The following is a 24,595-nucleotide window of genomic DNA, read 5'->3' as shown; positions in this document are numbered from 1 at the left end:
GTGGTTATTGCATATCCAGCTTTAGGAGTACCTTGTTGGACAAAACTGCTACCATCTGTGAACCAGGAATTGTGAGCATCATCCAAAGGCTCTTCCTTTAGGTCTGGTCTGCTGGAATATACAACCTCCATCGTCTCTATGCAATTGTGGGTCAATGACTCGGTAGTTGTTTCACTAAGGAAAGAAGCTGGGTTCACAATGTGAAAAGAATGACTTCTTTTAAAACATCATCAGATTCCACTAGGATAGCTTGATATTTCAAAAATCTGGATGGGGATAGCCAGTGATTTCCTTTTTGCTTCAGAACAGCCAATACACTGAGAGACCATGACTGTTATCTTTTGGCCTAGAGTAAATTTTCGAGCTTCCTCAATATTCAGTGTTACAGCAGCCACAGCTCATAAACATCCTGGCCAACTTTTGCTTACTTCATCTAGTTGTTTGGAGAAGTAGGCCACAGCTCTTTTATGAGGTCCTAGACATTGGGCCAAAACTCCCAAGGCAATGCCTTGTTTTTCATGAGAAAAGAGCCAGAAGGGTTTTGTAATATCTGGCAGTCCCAAGGCTGGGGCTCTCATGAGTTCCTTTTTCAAAACATCAAAAGCATTTTGAGCCTCTTTTGTCCATACCAATTTGGCAGGGCTATTTTTCAAAAGTTCATAGAGAGGCTTTACTATTATCCCCTAATTATAGATCCACAACTTTTGACTTTCTATGGCTAAAGGCAGGAAGAAGAAAGCATCTTTCAAGTCTAACACTGTAAACCAGATCTGATTCTCCCTAAGTTTTGTAAGCAAGATGTAAGGGTTAGGTACCACTGAATGGATGTCTTTATCGCTCAGAGATCTTGCATGACTTGGTAAGATTCGTCGGATTTATTGACAGGTAAAATAGGAGTATTAAATTCTGATTGGCATTCTACTAAGTGTCCATGTTTTATAATAGTTGACTGGATTTTCTATTCCTTTTTCATCTTCCAATCTCAATGGATACTGTTTTTTTCGAACAGGGATGGCACCTTCCTTAAGTTCAGTCACTATTGGGGTAGCATTTTTACTCTTCCCTGGAATTCCTGAAGCCCATACTCCTGGATATACTTGATTAACAATTTCTTTGAGGACTGTTGTTACTCCAGTAGTTTTACCAGGAGTTATTTTATTTAGGCTCAGGATATCAATTAGTTGATTTTCTTTTACTTGAAATAATATCTCTTCTTGTTTAAATTCTATTTTGTCTTCCAATTGTTCTAATAAATCTTGTCCCAGCAGGGATTTAGGAGCATTTGCAACATATAAAAATTTGTGTATTCCAATTTGTTTCCCCAATTTGTATTTGAGAGTGTGGTAGTTTGAGCCTGGCTGGATGCCAGGTGCCCACCACACCGCTCTATCCCCCACCTCCTCAGCAAGCCAGGGAAGGGGAGAAAATAAGATGGGAGTCTCGTGGGTTGAGATTAAAACAGTTTAATACAGAAGCAGCAAAGCCACGCGTGTGGGAAGCAAAGCAAAAGCAAATAAAGCTGTTACTCTCTACTTCCCATCAGCAGCGATGTCCGGCCACCTCCCAAGAAGCAGGGCTTCAGTACGCGTAGCGGTTGCTTTTGGAAGGCCAGAAATGAATCTCGCCTCCCCTTCCTGCTCCTCTCCCCCAGTTTATATTACTGAGCTGACGTCATATGGTATGGAATATCTCCTTGGTCAGCCTGGGTCAGCTGTCCTGGCCGTGGTCCCTCCCAAGATCATGCCCACTCACAGCTATTGGTGAAGGTTGGGGAAGGAATGCTGGAGGGACAGCCCTGATGCTGTGTGAGCAGTAGTCATAATACTGATATCAACAGTAAGCACAGCACTGCAGGAGCCGCTGTGGAAAATCACTACCATCCCAGACCCACTACAGAGAGGTTCACAAAAGAATGCCCTTTTCTGTTGGCCAGTCGCTCCCACTATATTTTCAAAGTCTTTGCTTATAGGCAACAATTCTTGATTCAAAACGGAAAAAGATGCACAGGTATCTATTAAAAACTCCACTTCTCTTTCTTGTTTCCCTAGCTTTATTTTAACCAGTGGATCCGCTAGGGTAGACTCCTCCGGTCCCTGTCACTTAATTTCAGCAGAGATTATCCTTCTAGGGTTTTGTGAAAGCTTTGGGCATTCATTCTTCCAATGCCCCTCCTGTTTACAATACGAACACTGATTCCATCTGAACCTGCCGCAAAACTCTCTTTACCACTTTCTCGAAACCTCCATGTACCACTTCCAATTCCTCTTCTTCCTTCTACTCTGTCTTCTTTCTGATCTAATGCAGCCACTATCACTTTTGTCAGCTGCTTTGTCTCTTCCTCTCCCCTATTTCTGTATGCTCTCCATGCTGCTTCTAGCAACCTTTCTAAATCCCAATTATCAGGTTCCCTTATCTTCTGAAGCTTTTTCTAACATCTGGAGCTGATTGTCCTAAAAACAAAGAAGCCGGTTGCAGTTTTCCTTCATCAGAGGAAGGGTCCAAAGTGGTATACTTTCTAATAGTCTCTCTTAATCTGTCCAAAAATTCTGTGGGATTCTCACTTTGTCCCTGTTTTACAGCATATATTGCAGACCAGTTCACAGCCTTAGGAACTGCAGTTTCTATCCTCAATTTTATCCATTCTCGATATTGTGTTAGTTAGTTATAGTCACCCCTGCTATCTGAATCCCATCCTGGGTGGGTTAGGGGTACATGATCATTTATGTTTCTGCCCAATGAACCCCCATTTATTAAGGTTTGTACACGGGTTCGAGCAACTTGCTGAATCAATTGTTTCTCTGTCTCTGTCATCTGATCCAGCATTAAATCTATATCTCCCCAATCCAGATCTAAGTGTTTAATGGTCTGGCCAAACATATTTGCTACCATAGAGGGATCATCTCAATAATTTCTGGCCACTACTTTCCAAGCTTCTAAGTCACTGGCAGAAAAGGGAACCTTTACCTTAAACTTCTGCCTTCTATTATTTGCTATTTCTCTTAATGGAGCTGTAACTTTTGGTTCCATCTCCAGTGGCTCATTAACCAAATCATCCTCAGACTTACCGTCCTTTGAATTATCTTCAATTTTCCTAGATCCCTTATTTTTAGCACAACGTTCCCCTATGCTACAAGTAGAAGAACTTCTCTTCAGTTGCCTTTCCTGCTCTTAGTTTCTGTCCTTCTCCAAAGCTAATACTAGAGGGTCCTGTGTTATAGTTAATCCACACTCCCTCTGCCAATTCTGATGATTTCTGAGTGAAAAACATATCCACATGGCCTATTTAATCCCATTTTCCTTCTCTCCTTATAAAAAGCATTAGTTGCAACAACATATAATTAAGAGTTCCATTCTTGGGCCAATTTTCCTCATCATTCTATAGCAATGTGCCCAAAGGAAAATGGACATGTGGCCTACCGAGACTTTGGTTATATGAAACTGTAAGCTACATGAGGCTCAGATGCAGGCCTCAGATGCAGGCCTCAGGCTTTAGCTATATCAGACAGTGAACAGTGGGCCTGAGAATAGTTAGGGACGAGTTGCTTATTAGAATGTAGATATGAAGGCAGCTGTGTGTGGGAAAGAAACTGTGTAAGCTTAGAATCGAAATTAGGTAGAGAAGGAATTAGGTAAAAGAATGTAGAAACTGCTACTATCAAGATACTAACATAGTTAAGCTTAACAAATCATATTCTCCTATTAGGCGTGTGAACAGAGCATGATAGACTGAGCTATCCAATCATAATAGAATATATCATGTATTTAGAAAATAATAACATATATAATGTGATTGAATGCTAGAATAAAGGGCTTCTGCATTGATCATATTGGTCTGATGCGTGGTCTGTGAAGCCCGTCCCACGAGGTGGTCCCTGAAAATGGCATCCAAACAGGGACCCCAACCAACTTTTTTAAGGTTCATATTGAAATTATGTGGTAGTTTGACCCTGGCTGGATGCCAGGTGCCCACCACACTGCTCTATCACCCACCTCCTCAGCAAGCCAGGGAAGGGGAGAAAATGGGAGTCTCGTGGGTTGAGATAAAAGCAGTTTAATACAGAAGCAGCAAAGCCACATGCGCAAGAAGCAAAGCAAAAGCAAATAAAGATGTTACTTTCTACTTCCCATCAGCAGCGATGTCCGGCCACCTCCCAAGAAGCAGGGCTTCGATACGCGTAACGGTTGCTTTTGGAAGGCCTAAAATGAATCTTGCCTCCCCTTCCTGCTCCTCTCCCCCAGTTTATATTACTGAGCTGACATCATATGGTATGGAATATCTCCTTGGTCAGCCTGGGTCAGATGTTCTAGCCATGGTCCCTCCCAAGATCATGCCCACCCATAGCTATTGGTGAAGGTGGGGGAAGGAATGCTGGAGGGACAGCCCTGATGCTGTGTGAGCAGTAGTCATAATATTGATACCAACAGTAAGCACAGAACTGCAAGAGCTGCTGTGGAAAATCACTACCATCCCAGACCCACTAGAACTTACTAAATCATTAAAAGAACAAGAAGAAGAAGAAGAAGAAGAAGAAGAAGAGAGCAGGAGAAAAAACGGGAAAGTCCAGCTGGGGTCATACCCAATCAGAGTTTGGGAGTCGGAGGCAAACAGCCGGGGAGCGATTTGAGAAGAAAAACGCTGCGCAGTGGAACACCCAAAATAGAGGTGAGCGGCTAGGAGAGAGGAGTATGGGAACACAATTAAGTAAAGAAGAAGAGGCAGTAGTAAATCTCCTCCAACATATGCTCTCTTAGAGAGGACTTAAATATGATGAATGGGCTTTACGTCAATTGTTGCTGTGGAGTCGGGAAAAGGGAATAAAAACTGATGCAGCTACAGCATTTGATCTCGCCAGCTGGAAAAACTTGACAATGCTCTGTGGGAAGAGGTGAATCTAGGATCATGGGAGGCACGGTGCTTTGCTACCACTTTGCGATTAATCAAAGAGACTCTATAAGAGTTAAAGGCTGAACGCGAAGCTGTCGCTGATGCCTTTGCAGCTATAACTTCTGGGGAGAACCAGGACAAAAATGGAGAGGGATTGTTAAAGATGCTTTAATAGAAGGAGTTATGTTACCTGAGGTATTTCCTGTGATTATGGGGAATCAGAATCAACCAAATCAGTGGGTAAATCTTGACTGGAAATTGGTAAAAGAGCTTAAACAGGTGGTTACTCAATGTGGTTTAAACTCTTCTTATACTCAAGGTTTTTTGCAACACATATTCCTGGATATGTTATTAACTCCATCAGATACTAATCGTATAGTACAGTTATTGCTGTCACCAGCTCAATGACTTCATTTTCTTAATGATTGGGAACATCTTTGTCGGTGGAAAATTTAAAGCATGGGCAAAATAGTTGACGGACCTACAATCCGAAAAACTTATCTACACAGGAATGCAGATAAGCAGGCACTACTTTATTATGCAGCACTGGGAAACATGGGGGATAGCTCCTCCTGCTTTGTTGTTAGTTACCATTTTCAAGGTTTTTATACACTTCTAACAAAGAACTACATTTGCCAACAAAAGCATGCATAAAATGTCCATCTCTTAATTTGCCCTTTACCTTGATTGGTTCCTAACTATTAAAAAATTTCCAATATCATACTGATTGGTTAAAAAAGATATCAATCTCTTTGTTTTAGTAACAGCTAAGGTAACCTAACAAATACATATACCAGGGTCTTGTCTTAACAGGTCCCAGGGTCTTGTCTTAACAGGTCCTTATCAGATGTGGTATGTAACTCTTGCAGTTTGATCCTTATGTGATTCAAATGAATACTTAATCAATAGGTGACTGAGCTATTTGCAAGTGCTTAGCTAATTAATTAAACTATTACAAGTGATTAACAAGTGCCTAACAGTTGTTAACTAAAATAATCCTGTATCTGTAACAAAATGATCCCTTATTTGGTATAACACATGAAATGTTGGGAAGAGGTCCTTTTGCAAATTAACAAGTACAGACTAGGCTTGTTGTTCAGGCTTTGCAGCTGTCTCAATCATTAGCTTTAGGAGCATTGAAAAGTGTGCCAGATCTAGGGAAGAGAGTTCCGCCCTATAGCGCAAGATAAGGAGCCCTATGGGTCTTTTTAAAACAGGCTCACAGAAGCCTTGAAAAAACACCCAAGATTTAGATAATGAGGTGAAAGAAAAACTTTTAGTATCACTGGCACTGGAGAATGCTAATTCACAATGCAAATGTATTCTTTATACATTGCCTAAATCTGCTTGCTGAGATCTTAGAAGCCTGCTCATGGGTAGGGTCTAATGAGGAACAAGTGGGGCTTTTAGCCAATGCTTTTTACTGCAGCAGTAAAGCCTTTAGTACAGCAAGGGTGTGAAGGTAGAGAATTAAAGTGTTTTAAATGTGGAAAAATTGGTCACACTAAAGCTCGGTGTAAAAACAAAGCAAAAGTTTCAAACTCAGTAGAAACAAGAAATACTGGCTTTGCAAGAAATTGTGATTGTTGTGGAAAGTTTGGTCATGGGGTAGGAGATTGTCAGTCAAGATTTCACAGAGATAGCAGGGTGCAGGGAAACTCGATAACCAGCGCGACTGTCCTGCACGCCATGACACAAGTATAGAGTGCCTGAGTTGCCTCTCCTCCACAACCTTAGGGAGTGCAGGAGTGGACTTGGCAACTGCAATAGACATTACTATAGTAGACAATCAAGTTCATTGTATTTCATCTGAAATGAGAGGCCCGTTAGGGTATGGTTTATGTGCTTTCATACTTGGTCGGTCGTCAACATCGTGATAAAGTATATTTGTATTGCCTGGGGTAATTGATGCAGACTTTGAAGGAGTCATTAGTATAATGGTGCAGACCCTATGTCCACCTGTGTCAATTAAAAAAGGGTCTAAAATTGCTCAGCTCATACCATTTAGACCTATGGTGCCAAATAAAGGAGAGAAACATAGAGGGACTGGAGGTTTTGGATCCACAGGTGATCCTCAGATCCTGTTTGCCATAGATATGCGTAAATCAAAGCCTGAAGATCTGGTATTACTAACCGGTCCAGATCAACAGCAATTAAAAATACTAATGATTTTGGACACTGGGGCAGATGTTACTATTGTACCAAAGTCTCTTTGGCCTGTGACATGGCCCTTGGACAATAAGGGTGGAGGAATGTTTGGAGTTGGAGGTATCCAATCAACTCAATCAGTAAATCAATTATTAGCTTCACAATGTCAGATGATTCAATTGCTCAGACACGACCATATGTTTTGAATGTTAATATTGCCCTAGTTGGCCAGGATATATTGAGCCAGCTAGGAATGAGACTGACTAACCAGCATTTTTAGTTGCGGCCATTGGGGGACGGCCAATCCTTGAACTTCAATAGGAAACTGATACTCCTGTTTGAATTGATCAATGGTCGCTAACATCTGAAAAGCTGTCCACAATTCACAGTTTAGTAGAAGAGCAATTAGAGAGGGGACATATTGTTCCATCTACGAATCCTACAAATCTACAAATCCTTGGAATACCCCTATTTTTGCTATTCCTAAGAAAAGTGAGAAATGGTGTTTGCTTTAAGAGTCATTAATGCTGTAATGAAAGACATGGGAGCCTTACAACCAGTTATGCTACCTGAACATTGGGACTTAATTGATTTAAAGGATTGCTTTTTTACCATTCCTTTACATCCTGATGATTGTGAAAAATTTGTCTTTACAGTGCCATCTGTGAGCAAGCAGGAGCCAGCAAGACGCTATCACTGGGTAGTGCTTCCCCAAGGGATGAAAAACTCACCAACCATTTGCCAAATATATGTGGCTTGGACGTTGGCACCCATCAGGTAGAAACATTCTGATTGGATAATTTACCACTATATGGATGATATCCTTATAGCAGCCCAAAATTTAGATGTGAATGTTGTTTTACCTTATTTACAGTTGGAGTTAATACAATCTGGATTGCAAATTGTTCCTGAGAAAATTCAAAAACAAGCACCATGGTCGTAAGCACCATGGGTGATTACTGGTGCTCAAATTCAGCCACAAAAAATTCAGATCAAAACAGATATAAAAAACCTAGCAGATATCCAAAAACTGATGGGAGACATATAGTGGGTATGTTCTCTGTGTGACATTACTAATGAGGATTTAGAACCACTTATGCCTCTACTGGAAAGCAGTACTTATGCAGATGATTCTCGAGCTTTGTCTCAGAAATAAATAAAACTATAAAACAAAAAAGGGGGAATTGTGGGAGAGTATTGGGCTGCAGGCAGCTTTAACCTTGAGACACAGCTCTTCCCTTGAAGCACACAGATAAACAGCTCTGAGAAAGAAGTGATAAGACAGAAGAACTGAAGCATAAAACCAGAATGCGAGCATACCAAAGAAGCAGCAAGACTGGCACGTGAACAATATAGAGTGACCATTATGTTAGCATAGGCGCATGCTTTGAGACTGTTACCCAATTAACATAGAATAAACTGTGTGTGATCAGGAGATAAGGGTATATTAGGGGGAAGATTTGGCAATAAAGTGTCTGCTGTACCAAGAACTGAACCCATCTCTACGAGTGTTTCTTGGCTGCTACGACAAGTTCCTATTGTTCATTTACATGTATTCAAACCTGAAAATGTTGCTCCTGTGTCTACCAAAAATGTAACTTCCTTTTCTCTCAGCTTAATAGTAACCAGTGGCTCAGCTGGGTTCACTTCCAGTCCCCGTCAATCGATGCATTCTCCAAAAATCTTTAGTTTTGCTGCCACTTGTTGGTTATCTGGTATTTTAGGACAATCCCTTTTCCAGTGCCCCTCCTCCTTACAAAAGGCACAGTGATTCATTCTGAGGTTTTACCTGGTTTCCCTCTCCCACCCCATGTTCCCCCTCCCCTTGGGTAGCCTCTTCCCCTTCCTTGATTTTGAGTATTCTGTGTTCCTGACATTTAAGCAAGCAGTTGTTTTTTGGTTTTGAACTTTACCTTCCTTTTTAGGATTGTTATAAACTTTCTAAGCAACCTCTAATAGTCTATCCAAATTTTGCATTTCCCGTCCTTCCAATTTCTGGAGTTTTCTCTTTATATCTTCTTGGGACCGTCCGAAAAAGATTAAAGTCAATCATGCTTTTGTCTCTTCACCTTCAGGTTGCATATCTGTATATTTCTGAATTGCCTCTTTTTAAATCTTTCCATAAAGGCAGAAAGAGATTCCTTTTTCTCCTGTCAAATATCATACAATTTAGACCAATTTATAGCCTTAGACATAACATTTTGAACCCCATACAATATCCATTCCTGATATTGTTTCAGCCTTTGCATATATTCATCCTGATTTGGATCTCATTGAGGGTCACTGGTAGGAAAAATTTGGTCTATAGTACCATCTACTGTCTGGGTTTTAACTTCTTCCTCTGCTCACACTCTGGTGGTCCTCAGAACCATTTGCTTTTCAGTAGAATCCATGAGAGTATCCAAAATTACCTGTATATCATCCCAATCTGGATTTTGGGTTTTAATTATCACCCCCATCACTCTTTGCACCTTGTTCGGGGCCACCCTATAGGGGCCAGTTGATTTTTTTTCAGAGAATCAAATCAAAATGTGAGAAAGGCACTTTTACATATACTGGTCCATTCTGCTCAACCCCTTGTCTTAATGGGGCAATTATACACTTTCCAATCTCGATTTTCAAGGGGCTCCTTAAAGGGATTATTAAATAAGTATGGTGTCGAGTTCTCTTGGACACTGATGGGGAGGGTTCTGTGTCAGATTCCTCATCTTCCACCCCGCTACTATCTGGACAGGGCGGGGATCCTTCCCTTGAACCAGCACCCCAGGTTGACTTCTCTGTCGGGTTGCTGGGTTCCTGTTTGGGCTCATGCCAGGAAGGGGGTCCTGAAAGCAGTGGAAATGGGAGAGGGGGGTATATGGGAACATCAGGAATTGTAGGGGCAGTCAGAGTAACATCTAATTTGGGACTCATATCAGTTTACTCCCCTCCTTAAGAGCCAAGTGTTTGAGACATTTTAGCTATAGTACATGTGGAGCAATGGTTTTGAACCTTTTTTTCTACTGTGAGTGACATTACCTGAATTGTTAATTCACATTCTTTCTGCCATTCAGGTTTTTCTCTTAAATAAAAGAACAAATCCACATATAGGACTTCATCCCACTTTCCCTCTCTCTTACAAAACAACTTCAATTACAAAATGGTATTATAATTTAACATTCCATTTAGGGGTCACACTTCATCATCCAAAACATACATCGGCCACACATGATTACAATATTCAATAAGCTGGTTTTGACATAATTTATGATGTATTTCTTTCCAGTGAGCCAAAAGACAGCCCAGAGGAGAGGCTTTTGGCACAGGGTCCTGATTGTTAGATTTTCCTCCCTTAAACAGGTTTGACATCTTAGATGCCATAGCAAAATTACAGTGCTTTCAAATACAGACTTAAAGGTATGGCTCAATACTTTCAAACACATTTCGTCTTTTCACTTATCTCCGGCTGCACCCATCGTGGGATAACAGAACTGTGGATCAAAGCTCCCCCTTGCTTTGCATGCAAGTTGTGTGTCTCAAACACACTCAGTCACATTTCACAACTTTGCAAATATAAATCTCAAACACGCTCAATATGCTACCATAGGTGTGTACACAACAAATTCCTCAGAGTATTCAAATTACTCAAACACATAATTTCCACAGTTTCCCCAGTCTCCACAATTTACACAAGTTCTACCCTGCACCACTATCATATGCATCTTACTGGGTGGAGACCTAGGCTTACACATATGGAAATCCCCTAGCCACAACAATTCCCTTAGCATTCTCTTAGAAAAATTGGCTGTTCTTGGCTTGGATGGGCATATACTTTCTGGGTGAAAAACTTGTTAGATGGTCGAGTCTAAAGTGTTGTGGTCAATGGAGTTAAATCCAGTTGGAGGCCGGTCACTAGTGGTATCCCCCAGGGCTCAGTACTGGGGCCACTCCTGTTTAACATCTTAATTAATAATCTAGATGAGGGGATAGAGTGCACCCTTAGTAAGCTTGCAGATGATACCAAGTGTTGATCTGCTTGAGGGTAGGGAAGCTCTACAGAGAGATATAGATAGGCTGGATTGCTGGGTCAAGGCCAATTCCACAAGTTTCAATAAGGCCAAGTACCGGGTCTTCCACTTGGGCCACAACTCCCAGCAGTGCTACAGGCTTGGGGAGGAGTGATTGGAAAGCTGCCAGGCAGAGGGACCTGAGAGTGTTGATTGACAGCCAACTGAACATGAGCCAGTAGTGTGCCCAGGTGGCCAAGAAGGCCAATGGCATCCTGGTCTGTATCAGGAATAGTGTTGTCAGTAGAAATGGGGAGATATCGACCTATACTCGGCTTTGGTGAGACCACACCTTGAATATTGTGTCCAGTTTTGGGCCTCTCTCTACAAGAAGGACATTGAGGTGCTGAAGAGGATACAGAGGCAGGCTACCAAGCTAGTAAAGGATTTGGAACACATCTCATACAAAGAATGGCTGAGGGATCTGGGGCTGTTTAGCCTGCAGAAAAGAAGGCTCAGGAGAGACCTTATCGCTCTCTACAACTACCTGAAAGGAAGTTGTAGTGAGGTGGGGGTAGGTCTGTTGTCCCTAGTAACAAGCAATAGAACAAGAGGAAACAGCCTCAAATTGTGCCAGGGGAGGTTCAGGCTGGATATTAGGAGGAATTTCTTTACTGAAAGGATTGTCAGGCATTGGAATGGCTTTCCCAAGGAGGGGGCGAAGTCACCGTCCCTGGAAGTGTTTAAGAGATGGGTGGATGTTGCACTTAGAAAAATGATCTAGTAGTTGACAGAGCTAGGACAAAGGCTGGACTCGATGATCTTCAAGGTCTTTTTCAGATGAAACGATTCTATGATTACTATATACAATAAGTAGAATGTGTCTGAATTCTTACCCTTCTCCAGCAGTGTTACAAGGAACCTTAGGGGCAAGGAAGATGTTTCTCCCCAAGAATCCCTCAGTGCCGGCTGGAATCTGATTCCCTCTTGATCCTGTTTGGTCTCCTCTCAAGTCTCCTGCCTGGCTTACCAAAACTATTGCAAATCTGCTGGGGAAGAAAACTTATCTAGACAAATTTAGATAAGCAGAGACATGCGGGGACATGAGATCATTCCCAAAGAATGTCCGATGAAGCTTCAAAATTAACAGATATTTATACCCAATATTCTATCATGAATATAAAGTCTGTCTACAATTGTTCATTAAAATTGCCCTTTACCTTGATTGGTTACATGTTAATTTTGCACATTACATCACCTTTATAGATTGGTCCCTTATTACACAAGCTATACATATTCATATATATTTCAAAATTACTTGGCCAACTAACTGGTCTAAGCTACTGATTATCTGGTGTTCTGGACCAGAATGGTACAGGGTTTTGGGGCAGTGAGCAACTTAATGATCAATACAACAAATTCTTTCTTCTTCCTTCAAAGTAGTTACTCCCAACATTGTTCTGCATGTTTTATGGCTTGCAGGTGCTTAGTTCTGAATAGTCCACCTTGTTATCACTCTCATCTACATGGTGCCTACATGTGCTTTCCTTTGAGAGCAGCTTCACAAAGGAAGCCTAGTTTTGCTTAGTTATGTTAACTTACTTGTAAATTTATTTAAAGCTATTTATTATATAAAATAATTTAAATTTTCATGCTTTTATAACAGTAGGAGAAATATTTAAAATCTAGTCACACAAATAGCAAGATCAAATGTATATAAATAAATTATTCAAAGCAAGGTTTTCTTCCATTGCTGATAGAGAATGTGAACAGATAGAGAAAGGAATATATTTTAGGTATGGAAAATAAGAACAGGTGTGCAAGTAGTCAGTATGTTCAAATCTTCAGCCTTCCAAGGTGAGCTGAGGCAGCTGACCTGGATCATGACTTTCAAGAACAACTGACAATTTTGAGTGTCTAATAAATGATATTTCAGACATCATGTTCATTCTCCATGGATTACTCAGCATCTGAGAAAAATGCATTCAGAATTCAAGTTTGTACTTGGAAAAAAAAAAATAGTTATTAAATCTCTGCATCCTTGTTCCTTTTCCACTGAGGAATGAAAAGCCCTCATCTCTCTCCTGGTGGTGGATGGTAAAAGTACAAATCTAGAGACAGAATTAGAAAAAAACACAAAACATTAATGTTTCCTCAGAAAACTCTGTTCAATTTTTTATATTTTTACTGCAGTTACAGGGAATTTGAGTGCCACCAGTGAACAGAAGGAATTGATTCTCACCAGCACGAACATTCCCCACTTCAAAGTCCGCAAGGTACCAGAGCAGCATTGGGCACCAAAATGCTCACATTGCCCCAAGTCTCTTTTAGCTCTGATAAAAATGAATGAGTCCTTTCTCCATGGTGAACAGGGATCCATTTCAGAGATGAACTAAAAGCAAAGATTGCATAAAAAGTTGGCAAATGCTAATGTGAAAATGAAACACAGCAAATTAGATAATGTAGTCTGATAGTAGAGGGAAGAGAAGACTCAGAAGGATACAGGAATTTGGAGTGAAGTCCATTATGATAAAAGTTTAAAGCATTTAGCTATTAGAAATTGAAGGTAGAAAAACAGACATTTGGACTATACTTGGAGGGCAAAGTTTCTCATGAATCTACCAAATTTTAAATAGTTGCTTGAAGAGTAGTAGAGGTAACAGAGTGGTGGGATCTTCTAACAAGGCTGGATGTAGCTCTAAAATGTAACGGAGGAGTCAGTCCAATAATATCAGCTGGATGATCTTGTCCGAAAAGCAGATTTGTTACCCAGAGCGCAACTCGTCAATACTCACACACTCAGGAGAGACATTGCTGATTTTTTTCAGGTTTGTGCAAGCCTGTCAGCATACTTGACACAAGTTTCTATGCTGTATTTATACACAAAAGTTACAAGGTTATACAATCCCATTTACAATTATTGATTAGCAATTTGCATGTAATTATAATATTGCTGTGTCATTCTAAATGTCTACTACACATGCTCTAAGAGGGTCTTTAGTGGTTTCCTGTGGTTATTCAAGAGTCAGTGGGTGCCATCTCCTCCTGCTGGAATTACCTTCCAACAAGTTTCTTCATAATTTGTCAGACACAGGCAGTTTGTGGCAGTCTCTTGACTGCAATCATTAATCTTACCCACGTTTCTGCTTTTGACATGCATAAGCAACAGTTAATTGTTTCAAGCTGAATCGTTGTTCTTACAGTGTTCCTAACAAAGTTGTCCTCATTCTTTTGACATCAACCTGACAGACTGCTACCTCTGAGGGCTCTCCATTACAAACCAGTTTAATACCTGGCTGGATCATGTTCACAATCCCACTGCAGGAGCAGCAGAACATCCAGAGTCAAAAGAGATGAGCAAGGGATTAATCTTGTTCCCCTTCCAGACACCACCTTCATTCTCTGCTGCTCTTTTCTTTCTTTGCACTTTGAACAACTGGGACATGCCCAGCACTTCGGTGAGATACCTGTGTTTCTGTAAAGAAACTTTTTCCACCCTCTTTTTTCCTTTTATGAAATGATAAAAATTCTAAAATTCTAAAGCACTTTAAAGCCTATAACCATATAAAGTTATAAGATCCTCCCGTTCCTAAGCTATACTGTAAAATAAGTCCACTGCACAAGTTAATTTAATTTATAATAATTCTATAGTTATTGCTCTGTAACTTGCCTGATCATGAATTCCAGACATAAAATTGAAAAGAACAAGAAATCTGAAGACTTGTTAATAAAATACTCTCACACAATTTCTTCTTCAGTGTTGGATTTGACTTCCAAAAACTCAAGGTGAGTCATCATTGCGGGAAAGTATTCTCTCCACTGTTCCTTTTAAGAGGACATAGGATTGCAAATGCATCATGTGCACACATGGATCTGTGAATGGTCTATGAATGCTGGGGTGTAATGGAAAAGGTCATGTTCATTAATCAAATCATGAAAGAATAATTGTGCAAGGAATCGTTTAAAGTCATTGTAAAAGTCTTGTAAAACTTTGACCATAAAGTTTCTACAATGTGAACAGGTGCAGTTGGCTGAGATGCTTATAGGAGGTACAATAGGTTGCGCATGAGCTGTTAAGAGCCAAGAGAAGAGTTCATGAGTGGGCCACTAGAGGAAGACTACTAACTTTATCCCAGCGACCACTCTACGACCACCAGGAGGCAGAAGAAGGCCCCCTAGTAACAAGACGGGCATATGTGCAGAGTACACCAGGGAGCGATGCACCCGACCGATAAGGACTGTATAAAAGGACTGTGATAAAGGGAGGGGTCGTGCGCTGTTGGTGGAGCAGAGTCTCCCAGCCACCTAGTTCTGTTTTGCTTATTTGCCGCTTGCTTAAAAAATTTGATCCATGAGTTACTTAAATTGGCTAGTGAACTTTATCACAGCAATTTATAACAATTTGGTGCCGTGACTCGGATACAGGTAGATTTGGTATTGGATTCCCGGACTAGGGGGGTGCCCCATCTGGGGATGGCCCTGGTGTGGGAAATTCCCTTGCCAAACTCTGCATTCTGAACCCCCTCAAAATTTGGCAAATAAGCAAATAAACCTGCAGTACCCCATAATTTTTGTGCACGAGGTTCCGAACGAAGACTCTGGATTGAGTATTTACGTGGTTCCATTCAGTCGGGGTGGGTTTCCTAGAGTGCGAGTGACTGAGAGGTCTCAAGGAGACCAAGCGAGTGTGGACCCTCTAGTAGTGCAGTTCCCCATTGCCCGCGAGGGCGTGGGTCACGACCGAGGGGAACGATTGTGAGAACGAGTCAGGGGCACTCTGGAAGATGGGACAGAGGAAGAGCAAGTCCTCTGATCTCATGGGTGGCCATAGGAATAGGCTGTCGGATATTCCCCCAGAAAGTCCTCTGGGGATGATGATAAAATTTTGGAATGATTCTCCCCATAGAAGACAAAAGAGTAAGGAAAAGATGGTACGTTACTGTATGGAAGTTGAGGGAGGAAGTCATTAGGAAATCCCCATATTATTTGGACCATATTTGGGTCTTTTGAGGACTGGTTATGTGCAGACCTCAATTTGTGGGTAAATTATAAGAAGACCATTACCCAAGAGGAAATTGAATATGCGAGTCTCTGGATATCCCAACCTTCTGATAAGGTATCCTTATTCACTCTTAAGGAAAAGAAAGCTAAGAGTCCACCCGAAGAGGAGATTTGGCCACCCCCATATATTCCACCAACTATTGAACCTGGTCCTCCTATTTTACCTCTTCCACCTCCCCCCCTGCCCGAGGCAGGGGTGAGTCTCGTCCCTCCAGAAGTAGAGCATCGGGACCAAAACTCTGAGTTAGAACTGAAACCTCCGGGCCCCTTGACGAGGAGTAGGACTCGGGAGGGAAGGGCTGAGGAGGGGTTTTTCCCCTTAAGGTAAGTTCCCATTGTGAATGCAGGAGCAGGAGCTCAGATAGGAGGACCAGGGGTTGGTTATATAGCTGTGCCCTTGAATACCGGGGATGTGAGAAAATTAAAAAAGGAGATGGGGAGTTTGTTAGAAGATCCTCTGGGTGTGTCTGGGAGATTAGATCAGTTCTTAGGGCCAAATCTCTATACCTGGGATGAACTCCAATCGATTTTAGGTATATTATTCACAATGGAGGAAAGGGATTGCCCCAGGGGTATAAGATATCTTCAGAGAAAATACAAGTAGTAGGGGCAAAAGGGGAACCATTTAAAGTACCTCTTGTGAAGGAGATACTGATAGAATCTGAAGCAGCAAAAATATGCTGTAGGATCCTTTTTGTTAGTTCCGGAGGCTGATTATAATTTATTAGGGAGAGAATTATAGACTTCGGAAAAACCCTGGGCTGCCGGTAAGGGTAAAGCAGTACCCCTTGTCACAAGAAGGTAGACAAGGCTTAAAACCAGAAATAGAAAGACTAATATCTAAGGGACTACTTGAGCCCTGTATGTCCCCTTACAATACTCCCATATTGCCAGTAAAGAAATCTGATGGGACTTAAAGATTAGTACATGACCTCTGGGAGATAAACAAGAAAATTATTACTAGGTTCCCTGTGGTAGCTAACCCACACACCTTATTGAGTCAATTGAGTCCAGAGTACCAGTGGTATAGTGTGATAGACCTTAAGGATGCCTTTTGGGCATGTCCCCTGAAAGTGGAGTGCAGGGATTATTTTGCTTTTGAATGGGAAGATCCTGACACCCATAGAAAACAACAGTTGAGATGGACTGTATTACCACAGGGATTTACAGAGTCCCCCAATCTTTTTGGACAAGCACTAGAACAGATCTTGAGAAATTATGAGTTAGGCAAAGAAGTTATTTTAGTTCAATATGTGGATGATTTATTATTAGCAGGGAGAGACGAAGAAGCTGTTAGACAGGAAAGTATTAAATTGCTTAATTTCCTGAGTTTACAAGGGTTGAAAGTGTCTAAATCTAAATTACTGTTTACTGAAGAAAAGGTAAAATATTCGGGACACTGGCTTATAAAGGGAAGTAAGAAACTTGATCCAGATTGAGTAAATGGGATACTGTCCCTACAAGCTCCAAAGAGACAAGTTAGACAGCTTTTAGGTCTGTTGGGATATTGCAGACAATGGATTCAAAATTTTAGTAAGAAGGTAAAATTTTTGTACCAGAAAATAACTCAAGATGGATTAGTTAAATGGATCGAAGAAGATGAAAGAGACTTTGAGAATTTAAAAGTGGATTTGATTAATGCTCCTGTGCTTAGCCTGCCTGATGTTAGAAAACCTTTTATTTGTTACCTTTGGAGGGCAGTTAAAGGTGTTTTCTCCCCATAACATTCAGGGGGGGTATTACAACAAAAGTCAGAAAAATGGATAACTTTTGCTAGGCTCTTAAAATATGAAGGTACATTAATCCACTCTCCGAAATTAGAAAAAGAAACCACCAGTATGGGGAGCCAAATGATACCCTGAGGCATTGGCTCCTATGGGAACCAAATGGGAATACCATACCCCGCAGCATCCCCGAAGTTCCAGAAGAGTGGAGAGAATGAATGTAGCTTTGTTAAACATAAGGAGGCATGACATCTCCAGGATTCAGATGGATTTTAAATCCTTGGGGGAGCAGGTAAAAGGTAGAGGGACTCAGGTTATTTTCTCCTCTGTCCTGTTCACTGGTGATAAAGGAGGAGTTTGTAATGGAAAAATCAGCCAAGTGAACTCCTGGCTGAGAGGCTGGTGCCGGTGGGAAGGCTTTGGGTACTTTGACAATGGATCCTTCCTTGGGGACTACAGCTTCATAGGACAGGATGGCATTCATCTCTCCCGTAAAGGCACTGGATTATTTGGGAGTAGACTAGCAAATTTAATAGAGAGGTCTTTAAACTAAGGGACTTGGGGGGGGTGGGGGGAGAAACCTGTGTGTTTGAGTAAGCCCCTGCGCTGCCTCTACACCAATGAACGCAGCCTGGGGAATAAGCAGAAGGAACTGGAGATGTGGGTGCGGATGCGGGGCTATGACCTCATTGCGGTCACAGAGACATGGTGGGACAGCTGCTATGACTGGAGCACAGCCATGGAGGGCTATGTATTGTTCAGGAAAGACAGACTGACAAGGCGTGGAGGTGGAGTTGCTCTCTATGTGAGAGAGCAATTAATGTGTACTGAACTGTGCCTGGGTGGGGATGAGGAGAGAGTAGAGTGCTTATGGGAAAAAATTAATGGCCAGGGCAAGGCAGGTGATATTATTGGAGGAGGATGTGGATGAGACCTTCTGCAAACAGCTGGGAGCTGCCTCACGATCACAGCCCCTGGTCCTCATGGGGGACTTCAACCACCCTGATATTTGTTGGGATAGCCACACAGTCAAGCACACGCAGTACAGGAGGTTCCTACAGATTGTTGATGACAGCTTCCTGTCACAGATGACCGAGGAACCAACAAGGAGAGATGTGCTGCTGGACCTGGTACTGACAAATAGAGAGGGCCTGTTTGGGGATGTGAAGGTTGGAGGCAACCTTGGCTGCAGTGACCATGAGATGGTAGAGTTCAAGATCCTGTGTGGAAGGGGCAGAACACAAAGCAGGACCGTGACTCTGGATTTCAGACGAGCCGACTTTGGCCTCTTCAAAGATCTCCTTGGACGGATATCACAGGATAAGATCATAGAAGGTACAAGTGCCCAAGAGAGCTAGTCATTCTTAAAGCACCACTTCCTCCAAGCCCAGGATCAGTGTGTCCCAATGCACAAGAAAGGAGGAAAAGGAGCTAGGAGGCCTCCATGGATGAGCAAGGATCTACTGGGACAACTCAGGCAGAAATTAGCCACCTATGAGAGGTGGAAACAGGGGCTGGCTGGCTTCTTCGGAAGAATATGGGAACATTGCCAGAGCATGCAGGGGTGCAACTAGGAAGGCTAGAGCCCTTCTAGAATTAAATTTAGCCAGGGATGTCAAGGACAGCAATAAGGCATTTTTCAAGTACATCAGCAGCAGAAGGATGGTGAGGGTGCCCTGGTGTCTGAGGATGCAGAGAAGGCCAAAGTACTGAATGCCTTCTTTGCTTCAGTCTTTACGGCCAAGATTGACGTTTGGGAAGCCCAGTCCGGCAAGGATAACATGATGGCCAGGACAGCAGAGGACTTGCCCTGGGTGGAAGAGGAAGAGGTTAAAGACTTGTTGGCCAAGCTTAAGGCTCATAACTCAATGGGTCCTGATGGGATGCATCCTAGAGTGCTGAGAGAGATGGCTGATGTGATTGCTAAGCCTCTCTCCATCATTTTTGAACAATCATGGAGGACAGGTGAGGTGCCTGAGGACTGAAGAAAGGCCAATGTCATGCCAGTCTTCAAAAAGGGCAGAAAGAAGGACCCAGGAAACTACAGGCCGGTCAGCCTTACCTCCATCCCTGGAAAAGTGATGGAATAATTCATCCTGAATGTTATCACTGAACATATGAAAGATAAGATGGTTATCAGGGGGAGTGAACATGGATTCACAAAGGGGAAATCCTGTCTGACTCATCTGATATCCTATGAGTGTATAACCGGCTGTCTAGATGAGGGGAGAGCAGCGGATGTCATCTATCTTGACTTCAGCAAGGCTTTTGACACTGTCTCCCATAACACCCTCCTCAGGCAGTGTGGCTTGAATGAGTGCACAGTGAGGTGGATCGAGAGCTGGCTTAATGACAGAGCCCAGAGGGTGGCGATCAATGGCACAGAATCAAGTTGGAGGCCTGTGGCCAGTGCAGTTCCACAGGGATTGATTCTGGGGCCAGTCTTGTTCAACATCTTCATCAACGACCTGGATGAGGGGACAGAGTGTACCCTCAGCAAGTTTGCTGATGACACCAAAGTGGGAGGACTGGCTGATTCCCCAGAAGGCTTTGCTGCCATTCAGAGGGATCTCAACTGGCTTGAGAGTTGGGCAGAGAGAAATCTCATGAGGTTCAACAAGGAAAAAGTGTAGAGCCCTGCATCTGGGAAGGAACAACCCCATGCACCAGTACAGGCTGGGGATTGACCTGTTGGAGAGCAGCTCTGCAGAGAGAGACCTGGGAGTCCTGTTTGATAATAAACTAAATATGAGTCAGCAATGTGCCCTCGTGGCCAAGAAGGCCAATGGCATTCTGGAATGCATCAAGAAGAGTGTGGCCGGTAGGTTGAGGGAGGTTCTTCTCCCCCTCTACTCTGCCCTGGTGAGGCCTCATCTGCAGTACTGTGTCCAGTTCTGGGCTCCTCATCTCAAGAGGGACAGGGAAGTGCTGGAGAGAGTCCAGCACAGGGCCACCAAGATGATCAGGGGACTGGAACATCTTTCATATGAGGAAAGTCTGCGGAAACTGGGGCTGTTTAGTCTGGAGAAGAGGAGATTGAGGGGTGATCTTATTAACATTTATAAATATCTAAAGGGTGGGTGTCAGGAGGTTGGGACATCCCTTTTTTCTATGGTAGATAGTAACAGGACAAGGGGTAATGGGATGAAGCTGGAACACAAAAAGTTTCACTTAAACATAAGAAAAAACTATTTTACTGTGAGAGTGACGGAGCAGTGGAACAGGTGGAGTCTCCTTCCTTAGAGGTCTTCAAGACCCGCCTGGACATGTTCCTACACGACTTGATCTGGGTGAACCTGCTTCTGCAGGGAGATTGGACTAGAATCATAGAATGGTAGGGATTTGAAGGGACCTTTAGAGATCTTCTAGTCCAACCCCTCTGCAGACTAGATGATCTCTAAAGGTCCCTTCCAACCCCTACCATTTTATGAGTCTATGAAATCTAATCATCCAGGAATCCTGGAAAAGATCATGGACTGTACAAGAAGGCAGAGATTTTGGAGCATTGTCTGAGGAAGTAGCTTGTGCCCAAGAGGCATCACCATATAAGGAACTATGAGAAGATGAGAGGCATTATGCTTTGTTTACTGATGGATCTTGCTGTGTGGTAGGAAATCATCGTAAAGTGGAAAGCTGCTGTGTAGAAGCCACTGAAGGAGAAGGTGAGTCGAGTCAGTTTCCTGAAGTGAAAGCCATCCAACTAGCTCTAGAGATTGCAGAATGAGAGAAGTGGCCAATAATCTATCTTTACACTGTCTTCTGGATGGTTGCTAATGCCCTATGGGAATGGCTATAGCAATGGAAGAAGATCAATTGGCAGTGCAGGGGTAAACCCATCTGGGCTGCTGCATTATGGCAAGAGATTGCTGCTTAGGTGGAAAATATGACTCTGAAGGTACGTCATGTAGATGCTCACATGCCCAAAAGCCATGCCACTGAAGAACATTGGAACAACCAACAGGTAGACAAAGCTGCCATAATTGAAGTAGCTCAGGTAGGCCTAGACTGGGAGCGTAAAGGTGAATGTATAGCTTGATGGGTCCATGAAACATCAAAACATCTGGGGTGAGATGCAACATATAGATGGGCTCGTGATCGAGGGGTGGACTTGACCATGGAAGCCATCACACAGGTCACCCATGAATGTGAAACATGTGCCGCAATCAAGCGAGCCACACGAATCAAGTCTCCCTGGAACAGAGGCCGATGGCTGGGTTTTCAGTATGGTGAGGCCTGGCAAATTGACTATGTTGGACCACTACCACGAACACATCAAGGCAAGCGGTATATACTCACCATGGTGGAAGCAACTACTGGTTGGTTGGAAACATACTCTGTAAACCACGCCACTGCCCGAAATACTGTCTTGGGTCTTGAAAGGCAAGTTTTGTGGTGACACGGCACTCCAGAAAGAATTGAATCAGATAATGGAACTCATTTTCGAAATAATCTCATAAACTCCTGGGCAAAGAAACATGGCATTGAGTGGATATACCACATCCCCTATCACCCACAAGCCTCTGGAAAGATTGAGAGATATAATGGGTTACTAAAGACCATGTTGAGAGCACTGGGCAATGGGGCATGGAAGCAGTGGGATAAAAATTTAGCAGAAGCCACTTGGCTGGTCAATAGTAGAGGTTCAACTAACCGTCCTGGTCCTGCCCAAACAAAACCACTACACACTGTGGGAGGAGATAAGGTCCCCGTAGTGCACCCAGGGAAATGGCTGGGGAAGGCAGTATGGGTTGCACCTCCCATGGGAAAAGGCAAGCCCATTCGTGGGATTGTCTTTGCTCAAGGGCCTGGCTGTACTTGGTGGGTGATGAGAAAGGATGGGGAAACTCGATGTGTACCTCAAGGAGACTTAACCTTGGGGGAAAAATAACCTGTTATGTGAGTTATCTGTTGTAGATGAACTTTGCAAGAAAAACCGGACAAGTGGACAAACCAAGCCGGTGCTGGTGCCCAACACTGAACATACTGTTTCCCCTGGCCTGGATATTCATCTTGATGGATGAGACAGAAGTTATGACCTGCTCCAGTGAACATCTACAGAGGATGAAAGATATAAGAATGTTGTTTGTTTGTTTGATGCAAGATGCAAGAGGGAATACAAGAATGATGGTTGTCTGTTGAAGAGTGGGGGTACTGGTTAATGAGAGTATATAAGAATGTATATGGATTGTTAAGATGGTTTGTCTGAGCATGACATAAATGGTATGGAATAAGGGGTGGAGACTGTAGTGGGTCTGGGACGGTAGTGATTTTCCACAGCAGGTCCTGCAGTGCTGTGCTTACTGTTGATATCAATATTATGACTACCGCTTGCACAACATCGGGGCTGTCCCTCCAGCATTCCTTCCCCCACCTTCACCAATAGCTGTGAGTGGGCATGATTTTGGGAGGGACTATGGCCAGGACAGCTGACCCAGGCTGACCAAGGAGATATTCCATACCATATGACGTCAGCTCAGTAATATAAACTGGGGGAAAGGAGCAGGAAGGGGAGGCGAGATGCATTTCTGGCCTTCCCAAAGCAACCGCTACGCGTACTGAAGCCCTGCTTCTCGGGAGGTGGCCGGACATCGCTGCTGATGGGAAGTAGAGAGTAACAGCTTATCTGCTTCTGCTTTGCTTCCCGCGCGCGCGGCTTTGCTGCTTATTTATTAAACTGCTTTTATCTCAACCCACGAGATTCCCATCTTTTTTTTCTCCCCTTCCCTGGCTTGCTTCTCGGGAGGTGGGGGGTAAAGCGGTGTGGTGGGCACCTGGCATCCAGCCAGGCTCAAACTACCATAAACCCCCACGGGGTAGTCGAAATCCCAGGATGACAGCCTTGGCCTTCTTTCCAGGCTGCATTTTGAGTTAGAGGGACGTGGTAACTTGAGCAAGTGGGACCAAGAGCTTGAGAGAGACCTACCAGATATCCTGCCCTCAAGCTGCTTTAAATCACTGTTTTTATCTCTACTAATTCTCCATCTCCATATCTGAAGTGGTTTTTGTGTCATTAGTAACTGGTTCTGTAAGTACCAGATGGTTCCTTCAAAAAGGGAAACCCTTCCAGATTTAATTAGTCCTCAGTATAATCTTATTATTGCAGTGTGTTACACTAAATCTGCAGTCCAGCTCTCACACATACTTGTAACCGGGCTGTGCAAGCCAACAGCATGTATGCAAACAACATCAGGTGGTGTAACACTTCATATACATTGCCATGTAAAAGCAAAAATCCTGGTACAGAGTTTGGTCTTGTGTTCAAGCTATTTGATCAGGACGCTATGGCAACAAAAATGGTGCACAATCAACAGTTAGAGTGGCTACAGAAGAGATAGGACTGTGCACAAAAAAGAGTTCAAAAGTAACCCTCATGGAAAATACATATAGTGCTATATCTAGCTACGTATATATACATATATATGTATCTATCTGTGTATACATCTATTCACAACATTTCAAATAATTTGAAATAATAATAATTTCAAATATGTTTCAAATACAACAATGAAATAAAGGTACAGTGCTATGATCTGCCGTGAAGTTTTCAGCTCTTGGCCTAAAAACCAGACTCGAAGTCTGCAAACCAGGCTCGAAGCCTGAAACCAGGCTCGAAGCCTGAAAAATGAACCAGACTCGAAGTCTGAAAAACCCAAGCTCGAAGTCTGAAAGACCAGCTCTAAGCACTGTCTTCTGGATGGTTGCTAATGCCCTATGGGAATGGCTATAGCAATGGAAGAAGATCAATTGGCAGTGCAGGGGTAAACCCATCTGGGCTGCTGCATTATGGCAAG

General features: G+C 42.8%; 1 protein-coding gene across 1 annotated transcript in view; it reads right to left on the bottom strand.

Annotated features, from left to right (window-relative positions):
• Nucleotides 1-121: 121 nt before the first annotated feature.
• The window catches only part of LOC133628481 (methyl-CpG-binding domain protein 2-like), a 129,942-nt gene continuing 105,468 nt past the window's right edge, over nucleotides 122-24,595 (bottom strand). The window contains exon 7 of the mRNA XM_062016689.1: nucleotides 122-174. The gene's annotated coding sequence lies outside the window, so the exon portion shown is untranslated. The remainder of the gene's footprint in view (nucleotides 175-24,595) is intronic.

The sequence above is a fragment of the Colius striatus genome, chromosome W (genome assembly GCF_028858725.1).
Source record: "Colius striatus isolate bColStr4 chromosome W, bColStr4.1.hap1, whole genome shotgun sequence".
Classification (NCBI taxonomy): Eukaryota; Metazoa; Chordata; class Aves; order Coliiformes; family Coliidae; genus Colius; species Colius striatus.
This window is presented reverse-complemented; position numbering and strand designations above follow the sequence as displayed.